At 45.3% G+C, this 10,380-nt stretch overlaps 1 protein-coding gene and 1 long non-coding RNA gene across 3 annotated transcripts in view; one reads left to right on the top strand and one right to left on the bottom strand.

Annotated features, from left to right (window-relative positions):
* LOC111261861 (band 7 protein AGAP004871) overlaps nucleotides 1–10,380 on the top strand; it is a 329,925-nt gene that overhangs the window by 168,667 nt on the left and 150,878 nt on the right. The window lies entirely within an intron of this gene.
* LOC147753271 (uncharacterized) lies at nucleotides 5,659–9,767 on the bottom strand. The gene is made up of 2 exons (XR_015311695.1): nucleotides 8,430–9,767; nucleotides 5,659–7,997 (listed from the first exon to the last, which is right to left on the bottom strand). It is a non-coding gene; the product is annotated as an uncharacterized LOC147753271 (long non-coding RNA).

Raw genomic sequence — 10,380 nt, 5'->3', positions numbered from 1 at the left:
TACATTTCCTTTTATGCGGAAAGTATTATTAATTATACGTAATTATATACTTGGCCGTGTCGCGCAGGCATCGAAAGATACTCAATAACTCCGATGATATGAGTTGACAAGTCTGTCAAATACTAATGGACTGAGGCAAAAGTCAATAACGCTACTTTGTTTTGGGCACTGAAACCCACGTCGTCGTTTGGTCTGTGTGTGCGTGTGTTCGACCTTGCGCATTCCCGTGTGCAAGTAGATAGTATAAGTTGAACTGGCTAATTAGGGACTAAGTAACAACACGGCGATAAAAATGACAAAAGCAAACGTTGTTGCAGACCGCGAAGCACTTTGACGAGCCAATAAAGGGTAATACCTGCGACAACCCGTAGAGTAATAATAATACTTGAAAAAAGATTTGCGTAATATTGCTTAAAATAATACCCATAGTAAATTTCCAATATTTACAGAGTTTCCAGTGTCTGAGTGCGCAAATCATTTGAATATCCTTGCGCAACTAATCAATTAGGCAGATTGCCCAGCCCAGTCCAGTAAAAACGGGGCAGCCACCGGCCGAGCGCAAGCTTCGGCAGCAGGCTGTACAACGTTGCGCAGTCGATCGTCGAACACGAGCCAGGCAGTCTGTTAGTTTCTTGGCTTATGCTGCCGTCTTCGGTGTGGACGCCGTTCTCGGCGGCATTCCAATATTTTGCATAGCCTTTGTCATGCCCCCGTTCATGGACTCCCTGCCAACCTTCTACGAACTTCTTTGGCGGCCCTTTCGTCCGGTGTGAGTTCTATATTTCACTTCTTTTTCGTCGTAGCTTAGCTGTACCGGTCTTCTAGTTGCCCATCTCGAGTTAGCGAATTTGTCTGCATGTTTGGGTTCTTGCATTTGTAAGCGAAATCCCGTTCATTACATGCGGCTGGCGCCACCCACTACCGGCACGGCTGACTGTAAGAAGAATTCAGTGAAGCAATAAGCCTTTCTCTTTACTGTGCCAACTACCCGTACCTTCTTTGATGTGGCATCAGCCGTTACTAGTGCCGCCATCTCTGCTGCTGCTACTTACGCGCCCGTTGCGGTTCTGGTTCAGCCTGGGTGACCGAGTAGCTGGTATCTTCCTTTTGCAGCTCAGAGTACCCATTTCATGCGCGCCTCTCAGTTGATGGTTCAGTCAGTCGACTCCCTAGCAAACGTAGTGCCTCAAGTTACCGTTGTGCAGATGCCCACTGCTATGAAGAAGAGCTCCGCAATGAGCACCCAGTAAGTGGGAGCGGACAGTCGGGACAGGGCTAAACTAACGAAAAATCAACCAACCAGCAGTAATATTGTTTTTGTGTGTGGCAAAGATCGAGAGCTTTCTTTTGTTTCGCCTTTTGCATTCGAGTGAGTTCGCGAGACTGGAACGCTTATCGTCTTTGACTTTGCCGTCTTCCCCATGGTGTATTCGATCTGTAAGGACAGTGATCAGGTCGTGGCAGTCTATGGCGGCTGCGCTACGGTCTCTTTTGCCACAAGCTGCTAAGGCGAAGCGTATGCCACGGATCCATCCGAAGGAGAAAAAAAATGTGTATTGGGTTGGGTAGCCGCTACGTGACGACGATTGCAAAAGCGCCAAGAATTCACGGGTTCTTTAGCTACGGCAGGTACGAAATTCCAGTGGCACAAACTACCTGGATAGACAAATGGAGCTGTTTTTTTTTCTATTTTGTTTGATGACAGAAATTCAATTAGCTGAACATGGGAAGTGCATCGGCATTGGGCGACTACATGTATTTCATGGGTACGATGGTGTGTGTCATATTTGCAGGGGACCAGGCCGATCTCATGTATCCTGCTTGCGTATATTTTTTGACAGGGGAGAAGGCGAAGGAAACGGTACAAAAGCAACAAACAAGGCGTGGGGCAAAGCAGTTAGCAGAAACAGATCCAAGAAAATGCCCCGTCCTTCCGTTTTATGTTACCGTTTAGAAATGGTGTATTCGTAGTCAACATTTGGCGCCCTGTATTGCTTTGGCGTAACAGCCGCTATACCCATTTCTATTGCTTGCTGCTCCTGTGATTTTTATTGGTATGATACCTATTGTGAGAATACATATCTATGGACTTGTGCATGTTGGCTGATTCGGTGGCCATCAGCAGTTCCGAGTGTCGAGTGCAAACTGCTGCGGTCTTGTGTCGTTTGCAGCTTTACGAATATCGGCCGCCTGCTGCTTTTGCTGTACGCGTCAACGCCCTGGGGCGAGACACATCTTTGCCTTTCTCCCTCTCTACCTCTCGCTAGAGCCCGTACACCCTATCTAGATAGCGAGGTAAAGTTCGGCATTATGAACCCGGTGCACACTACCAAATGAAAAACCATGAGAAATCCAACAATTATTTTAAGTCACAAAAGTTACCACATCTTCTGCTGCGACGGATGTATCTGTGAAACAAACGTACCTGGCAAGTATAAAGTAGCAGCAATGATCGAGCTATAAAATAAATATTTTCAGAAGACGCTTTTTACTGGCTAGCTACCGTCTTCGCCTCGCGTCTAAACATCCATTTGTGTTTTAGCACGATTTCGTCGTCGTCAAATATATAGACGCATGTAAATTAGAAAAAGCCGGTGACCCTAATAATAAAATACTTTCAGACAGGACCATGATTCCCTTTTTCTCCCTATTTATGTATGCAAAATCGTAATTACGTCGCAAAAACGATCGAAATGACGATCGTCAATTATCGTTGAGCTTTGCTAGCACTCTAGGGATAAATTCCTTCTGTTTCCTTGATTTGAGTAGCGCTCGCACCTATAGCGAGACGAAATAAATCGCTTATTGCTTATTTGTTAGTCAGTAAGAATTAGTAGTGCCACTCTCTTTCTATGACCTCCTCCCTTGCATACGATAGGATACCCACCAAAGGTGGATAAGTGGACAGAAACTACAAGCATCTGCACTACAATGTTATACTCATAACTCCTCGTCTGTCCACACAACGGACCCCTTTATACCTCTATTGCCCCTTCGCACACATCGTAATAAGAATCGCTAACAGAGGCAACTCCGATAACGGAACCGCAAGGAAGTCGTGTCTGAGAGTGTGTTTAATTGGCTTCTGACGAACCATTTACGGAAGCACGCTACAATGGAAAACCAAATGGATATGGCGGTGATCATCTTCTGCTCCTGCCCTACGACCGTGGTAACTGATTTTCTAGTAGAAATATCATAGCAAATATGAAGCTGACTTCGTTCACTACACTTCTTGGATCAGGGCTCTTTCGCCAAATTTTGCCGCAGGCACCATTTAGATGGTATTGTTATATAGCAGCTAGTGCCATAAGCAAAAAGTGCGAATCGGTAATTTCAATAAAATGAAAGATCGTAAAACAGCTATAGCATAGAGCAGCGTACATTGAATTTCTTTGCCATAACTAGTCCACCAGACGCATTTGTCATATTCAATTCAATGCCAAGTATGCAGGTTTCTGCTGTTCAAAGCCACGCCTGTTTCCGCTGCTTCAGATCCTCCTGCGGCCGTTGTTCGCGACGGACATCGACCCCAGAAAGTGGTAGGATCTGATGTTTTGACCACCCCTATTTTAGAGCCGTAGACGCTTACAGTCAGTGCCAAATAAAGTTTATTTCACGGTTTTTGGTCCCAGTTTACGTACTACTGGGGCATCAACCCACACGGTAGCGACTATTCAAACCAGAATCCGGATGGTGTCTCCACGTCGCCCCTCATGTCCGCAAAGCGCGCGAGGAAAAGCGGCAGCAATGCCATGTCTAACTTTTATGAGAATTAACGGAGTGCTCAGTTGAAGCTAGCGCCAGTTCAAGCCGTTAATGCTACCGGTATGATTTTGCCGGCTAGCATAGCCAAACGTTGGCAGCAGTCACAGTCGGTACTGCTGGGTCTGCTGGTAGTTAGCTGTACGGTTACTATACGGTGTTCTCGTTGCGGAGCTTACACTGGTAATGCCGGAACCGCTTAGGGAAGGTGCCTATGCTAGTGTTTTAATAGAGGGCGTAGAGAAAGGGAAAGAAAGTGTGAACAAAAGGAGGTGGGTAAAGATCTGGAAACATGGCTCTCGGCGGAAGCGCACTCACCGATGGTCTTTTAAGTGAAGAATCAGATGCCCGCAGCAGCAGCACCAGTCAAACAACGTACAGAAGTGCAGTTCGCGGCAAGCTGCTTCCCGTGACAAAATTCCTTGAGCATTCGCTAGGAATGCCGACTCCCGATTCCCAACATGGATAATAACGACGAGGCTGGCCTTTCTTGTCCCGTCGCTCATCGCCTGAAAAGACTCCTAGCTTCTGTACCGAAAACCCCGAGGCATTCACTTTTTCTTCGTTCTATCGTACTTCCCCTATCGAAAGCTTTCCCCTCTCCCGGCGCGCACCCCACTTCTGAGGCACTTGCCCAGGCCTTATGGGGATTCCAACCTGCGCGAGACTGCTACACTTGTTGCTGATGTATGTTGCTTTTACTGCTGCTTCTGCTGGCTTTGCTCGGCCCTTTTAGTAGTTCCAATGCCGCGCTCGGCTCTGAAAAATCAAAACAGTGACTCGGAACTTGGCTTATTCGTGGAGAATCCTTGACGGACGATACGACCTCTGTATCCGTCCCTTTATTGCAGTACCCCTTCTGCCTATCCCACTATAATATAGCATTCTGTGCATTGAATTGCTGAACCTACCGCTGTTGGTGCCGCTGTCTTGAGCTATGGGAGTAACTCAGTATCCTGTATATAGATAGAGTGAGGAAGAGGACAAAGAAGTTGATCGAAGTTGGCTAACACGGCCTATCTGCTCGGCCCTGTGTGAGGCCGTGTCTGCTTACTGCAGGAAGATACCAAGCGATGGCGCTATTGCATAAATGCCTGTAAAGCACAAGTGCCAGACTCACGAAGACGAGCGAGTCGATTCTGTCAGTGGCTTTGGAAGATTCAGCGGCCGACCAGCGAATGGGGGCTCAATCCTGGGCCACTGGCAACACCAGCACAAACAGAACTGTGCGAGAAGGCGCTACTACTACAGCTGTTGTTGCGTTCAAATGGAGACAGCTTGCACGCATCGAATCATCGACGTGGCTGGATTTTGTGCCGTTTCCGTTCCTGGCGGAGTCCTGCCACGACAGAGCATATGATGTTACCTCGCATGTTTAAATGTGGCTTGCTGAAGCAGTCATGGCTTTAGTGGTAGAATTGATGGCTGTTAGTTGGACTGTAAGATCATATCGAAGTGGGTAGAAGTAGCAAAGCAATATAATTCAGTAGGTGACCCTGCTGCCACTCGACTTCTCTCTCAGTGTCCCTTTACGTCTTGTCCTGTTGAGAGGGAGCCTGCCTTGCTCGCTACTGGCCTTCTCGCCGCCGCTACATTACTGCTAGGACTGCGCCTCGGTCACTCATAGCTTGGCCGGTCTCTTTTATGTCAGACGGTCGTCCGACTACGTGTTTTTAACTTGAGTAAGTGGTCTTTCTCCGGTGTATTACAGCCCGCTGTCGATTGAACGTCTAAAGATTGCAAAGTAAGTTACACAAGTCGCGTATGAAGCCCGCCTTCTTTTTGTTAGCATACCTTCACGCGAAGCCGAGTGTCTGTATAAGAATCTTGTACAATCAGAATCTGTTAGCAGTTGGCTCGATTTTGAGAAGACAGGTAAAAGGCCTCGCATCCTTTAGGATAAAGGTTCGCTGGACAAAGTTTATTAAAATTAACTCAGCCGAAGTATGCATATGTGTGTAATTTAACATAAGCTTTAAGGAACGTACAGAGCTCTGTGTTTGAAGCAAATTCATTAGTGAGCGTCACCGGACAAATGGCATACGAACGATAATTAATTCGGGATATTCGAATACGGTATTCTACTACTGAACGTTGGCCATTTGTCTTTCGCATACAGTATTATTATTATTATTGCCGTTGTAAATATCAATACATACAAACAAACTACGTCCAAACCATAACTTTTACAAGCATTACTATTGAGTTCGATTGCACTCGTAAACAATAGTCAATACCGAAATCTGGTCTGAGTTTGCGTTATATTATGATATTTACACGCATCGAACTCAGGTATCAGGATTCGTCCTATGAGAACGACTTGGTTTGTGTTCTTTTTTTTTTTTCAAGTAGAAACAAGGTAATATTTTGCATAACGCAGTCTTGATTTTCTTTGACGTGAAAACTACACAATCGACAGTTACTTTACGTCGTTTCAGCTTTTGTGTCAAAAATGACGACGCCGAGGCCGATCGGCTAGCTGGAAGTCAACGTAAGGCAAATCTTTTCTACGTCATTTCGTCGTTGCTACGTTCGCCCTCGGCTACGGCAATAAAAATAGCTTTACAGCCAGCCTCACCGTACTGAATGCGCCAAAAACGGGCACATTCTGTCACCTATCTTCTTCTGGGCAGGAAGTAGGCTGGTACGCTTGAGAAAAGTATGTGAAGAAAAGAACAAACCAACGGACAAGCGCAGGAACTCTTCCGTTAGCCTGCAGTCCAACTGCGTTTTGGCAGATCCCTAGGGTGCGCTTGGCTAAACAGGGGTCTCTTCAGAGGCTTTTCTTTGCCCCGTACTACCCTTCATCGTTGCTACAAGTCTTCGTTATTACTACTGATGGTTCTTTCGTTGGTCATACTGGTGTCAGGATTCAGTAGGTGAACAGTCAGCATACTCGTAGGACAGCCCTCAGGGTCAGTGGACAACAAACGCGTTATGATGGAAACAGGACCAGTTTCAGGGGTGAGGCAGGCCTACCCACGGCCCTATACAGAGATTTCGCCTTAGGTTTCGTCGCCCTTCCTTCCATCTATCCGCGCGCTTTGCTGGCGTTCACAAGGCCAAGAAATGTAGGCAGGTGGCAGGATCAGCTGCGACGGGGCGGTGGTACCGCTGGAGATGGCACGAACAAAAAAAGAGGACATTCTTCTCTTTCACTGTTTGCAACCGCCCCCAGGGGAGAACCTCTAAGACACAAATTACCGCCCATTCATCATGTTTATACAGTCTGTATTGCCGTCGCTAAAGAAGGAACGGGTAGGGACCAAGGCTGAGGTTGAGCTAGATCGGGCAAAGTCAGGGGCAAGTCAGCGTCAATGGCAGCAACGTGGAGAACGTCGCCGACGTCACCACCGCTCAATCCAGAAGCGTCCCGCGTCCCAGTGCCGTTGTAAAGAATGGCACAGTTCTTTTCTGGAAGCGACAGTAGTAGTAGTAGTAGTAGTAACAGCCTTTGTCTTTGTTGCTCCGCAGGTGACAACTTCTATATGTATACTTGGTTTTCGAAAATATATTAACAATTTTTCTAGCGAAGATGCTTTAAAGTCACAAATCTCGGGTAATGTAGGTCGCACGATTTTAGTGTTCTTTAAAAACTGAGGTTTGGTAGAGTAGTCAATGTGCTGAAGTCCTTGGACCGCCTATTTTCGGACTTAAAATACCGCGCCTTAAGGATAGCTGAGTTTTCTTCTATTATTTATTTTAGAACTTTATTACGATAAAGGCACAAATGTTGCAAGATTATTAAAAAAAAATGCTGATATTTATAATTGAGATGCATCATTTGGCCCGAAGGTATATGTATAATTTGTTCTGGACATCTAGGACATGCTCCTCCTTATGGTTGATCTATTACGGAAAAAATTGAAATTATTGCGGAAGTTAACAATAGGCTAGCGCTTGAGTAGCCATGATATCGATCAAAAATAGCTTCAACCGAACAATTTTAAACCATTTGGAGAACGCTAGCTACAAAAATTCATTACTAATAAACAAAGAATTTTCTTGACGGTAAATTTACGACCGCAACTCTACAAAAGCGTACCGAGATCGAGATCTTTAATACAGTTGATCATGGATGATAGAGAAGTGTATTACACACAATAACAATGAAAGAGAAACACTGAACAAATGTACTCCAATCTGTGGCAAAGCCCAGAGTAATTTCGAAGAAGGTGATCCTATGGGTTTGGTGAAAATGGAACAGATCCGTAGGATGGAGTTGCTGCCGCCTGGAAGAGAATAACTGCTTTGGATCTCTACAACAATTAATAATAAGATCACAACAAGTCATTACAAAAAAGAGTGAGCAGGCAAATCGTTGTTTTCCACCATGACAATGTCAGATCATATATATGTATTGTTACTCGGAAAAAATCGAGAGAACCAGGGTGGAAAACTTCAACGTGCCTACCGTATAGCTTATCTTGCGCCGTCAGACTATAATTTTCTTTCTGTCTTTACAGAACTCGCTTGATGAGGTTCATTTAGTTTCAATGACGGGAGGCAGGAATCGATCAATTTAAGATTCGTTCAAAAGAAGTACAGTGATGAGATTATAGTTTTAGCGGAAAAAATGTGATAGGCTATCAATTAATTAAGTAGCGAATTTTCATTTTCGGATTGAAAACGTGGACTTTTTTTTGACGACGTAGTGTACATACGTGTGTGTGTGTGTAAATATAAGCTTCCGAGGTGAAGTTCCTTCATGTCCTATCAACGTTTTAGCGGTGGTAGTCGTGTTCGTTGCTGTTTCATTGTTGCAACGGGTGGGGCTGCGTGCGTGGTACACGTACGAAAGTGGGAGAAGAAACACTTGAGTCTTAAATGTTGAAGGAATACCAAACGACGATGCGAACAGACGACGTAGGAATTGAATCACGCACGTGGTAAGATCTCTGCGAAAAACACCGCGACAACGAGAGAAACAGCAAAAAACGAATTAGGAGGGAGTGGTAGCATCAGCAGTACAAACTGCTATCGTTGCAGAGAATTCGAGGAAATCGATGACGGCGTCGTCGTCGAAATGAGAAGTGTTACGCCTGTAATGTTTTTGTTTTTTTTAGTTTTTACGTTCTGTCGGATGTACCCCATTTGCTTTCTTCGAACATTATTCATCGTAAGCGATCATAACTCTAAAACGGGTGAACCGTCTCTTGGAACCAGTAAAGCATAATATAGTAGTATAATGCGGCACTAGCTACGTAGCAAATGAGACAAAAGAAAAATATTGTATGGCAGGGTAACGCGTGTGTGCACGTAGACGACAAAATTATTTGCATCGAACGAGGGACGGATATACGCACGAGAAGCTGAGCAAAGTTAAGGCAATCTGCTTATCATTGTTAGCCAGCCAGTTAGGTTACTATAGGTGGAAGTGAATTGCACTCGAAGCTTCGGCCTTAGCTAGTTTTCGCCTATGTAGCAAAAACGAGGGAGTGATGCGGTGCACAATAGAGAGCGGAGCAGCGCCAGCGGATTCCTGCTCTTAGGGAGTATGACATCGGAATCCAGGTCGCAGTCCTAGCGACTGATGGCAGCAGTGGTCCATGGAGCAGACGATGAACTCGGACGGCTTGTGAAGTTTGGAAGAAATTGGACCACGTAGGCTGTTCACGAAAGCACCGGAAACTATAAAACGAACGGGTCTATAGTGCGGTGTCGTGTCAAGACAATGGTTCCTTAACAATTGTTCCTAAGTAATGTCACGTCTATCTTGTCAACGATGGTCCACCAAAAGAAATGGCTTTGAATAAACAAATGAATTTCTGCTCTTCGCTTAACAGCGCTCACGACGACAATAATACAAAAATGGGGTTCTCATTTAAAAAAACTGCGCCTTTCTTATTGAATGCAGTATAAACGCTATTAGGGAGACACTTCCAGAAAATTCTCAACTCGTAATACTCCGCTGCACAGTTCTCATCGCAAATGAATCCATTGTTTCGTACAAAAGTCTTGATATTTATCTAATTGCCTAGCAGTCGGCGGTACCAGGTTTATCATCGGTGCACATACATACATACATACATACATACAACGATGGGCTGCCCCTTATCGCGCTCACTGGTTCATGCTCAATTTGGATGGACTGACAGATGGAGTTCCTTCTACTGTAGGACCTGCTACTAGAACGTATGCTCTGAGTGAACTGTTATAAACGGGATGGACCAGTGATTTCTGGTGTGCGTCCTTCATATTTCTCTACGCTCGTTAACTTTGCAAAGCTTCACGTTGCTGCTGTTCAAACGACTATCGTGTCTGTTACTTGTGCTGCAATGCTCTGGAAAATTGCAACTGTCGTTTCATTCACATCGTAGTGCACGCGGGCAGGGGACAAGTTATGCAGCAGAGAAGGAAAGGTACTCTCCTTGTGCACGAAGAACCCGCAGATACCCGGCGAACAAGAAAGGAGAACGCTTTGAGGTTTCCTTATTTCTATCTTCCTCATTTTTGCCTTATAATCCGCGCCTACTTTAGCATCTTTTCCTGCGGCCCGGCATAATTTGACCCTATCTGACTTCGACCCAAATCCCAAAGTTTGCTGTGTTCAGCATGTTCAGACCAAGACCCAATCGTCGCCATTTGATATAACTGTCAGTATCAAATGGAGTG

Source organism: Varroa jacobsoni, unplaced genomic scaffold (assembly GCF_002532875.2).
Source record: "Varroa jacobsoni isolate VJ856 unplaced genomic scaffold, vjacob_1.0 scaffold_602, whole genome shotgun sequence".
NCBI lineage: Eukaryota > Metazoa > Arthropoda > Arachnida > Mesostigmata > Varroidae > Varroa > Varroa jacobsoni.
The sequence above is the reverse complement of the archived record's forward strand: the minus strand, read 5'-3'. Positions and strand labels throughout refer to the sequence as shown.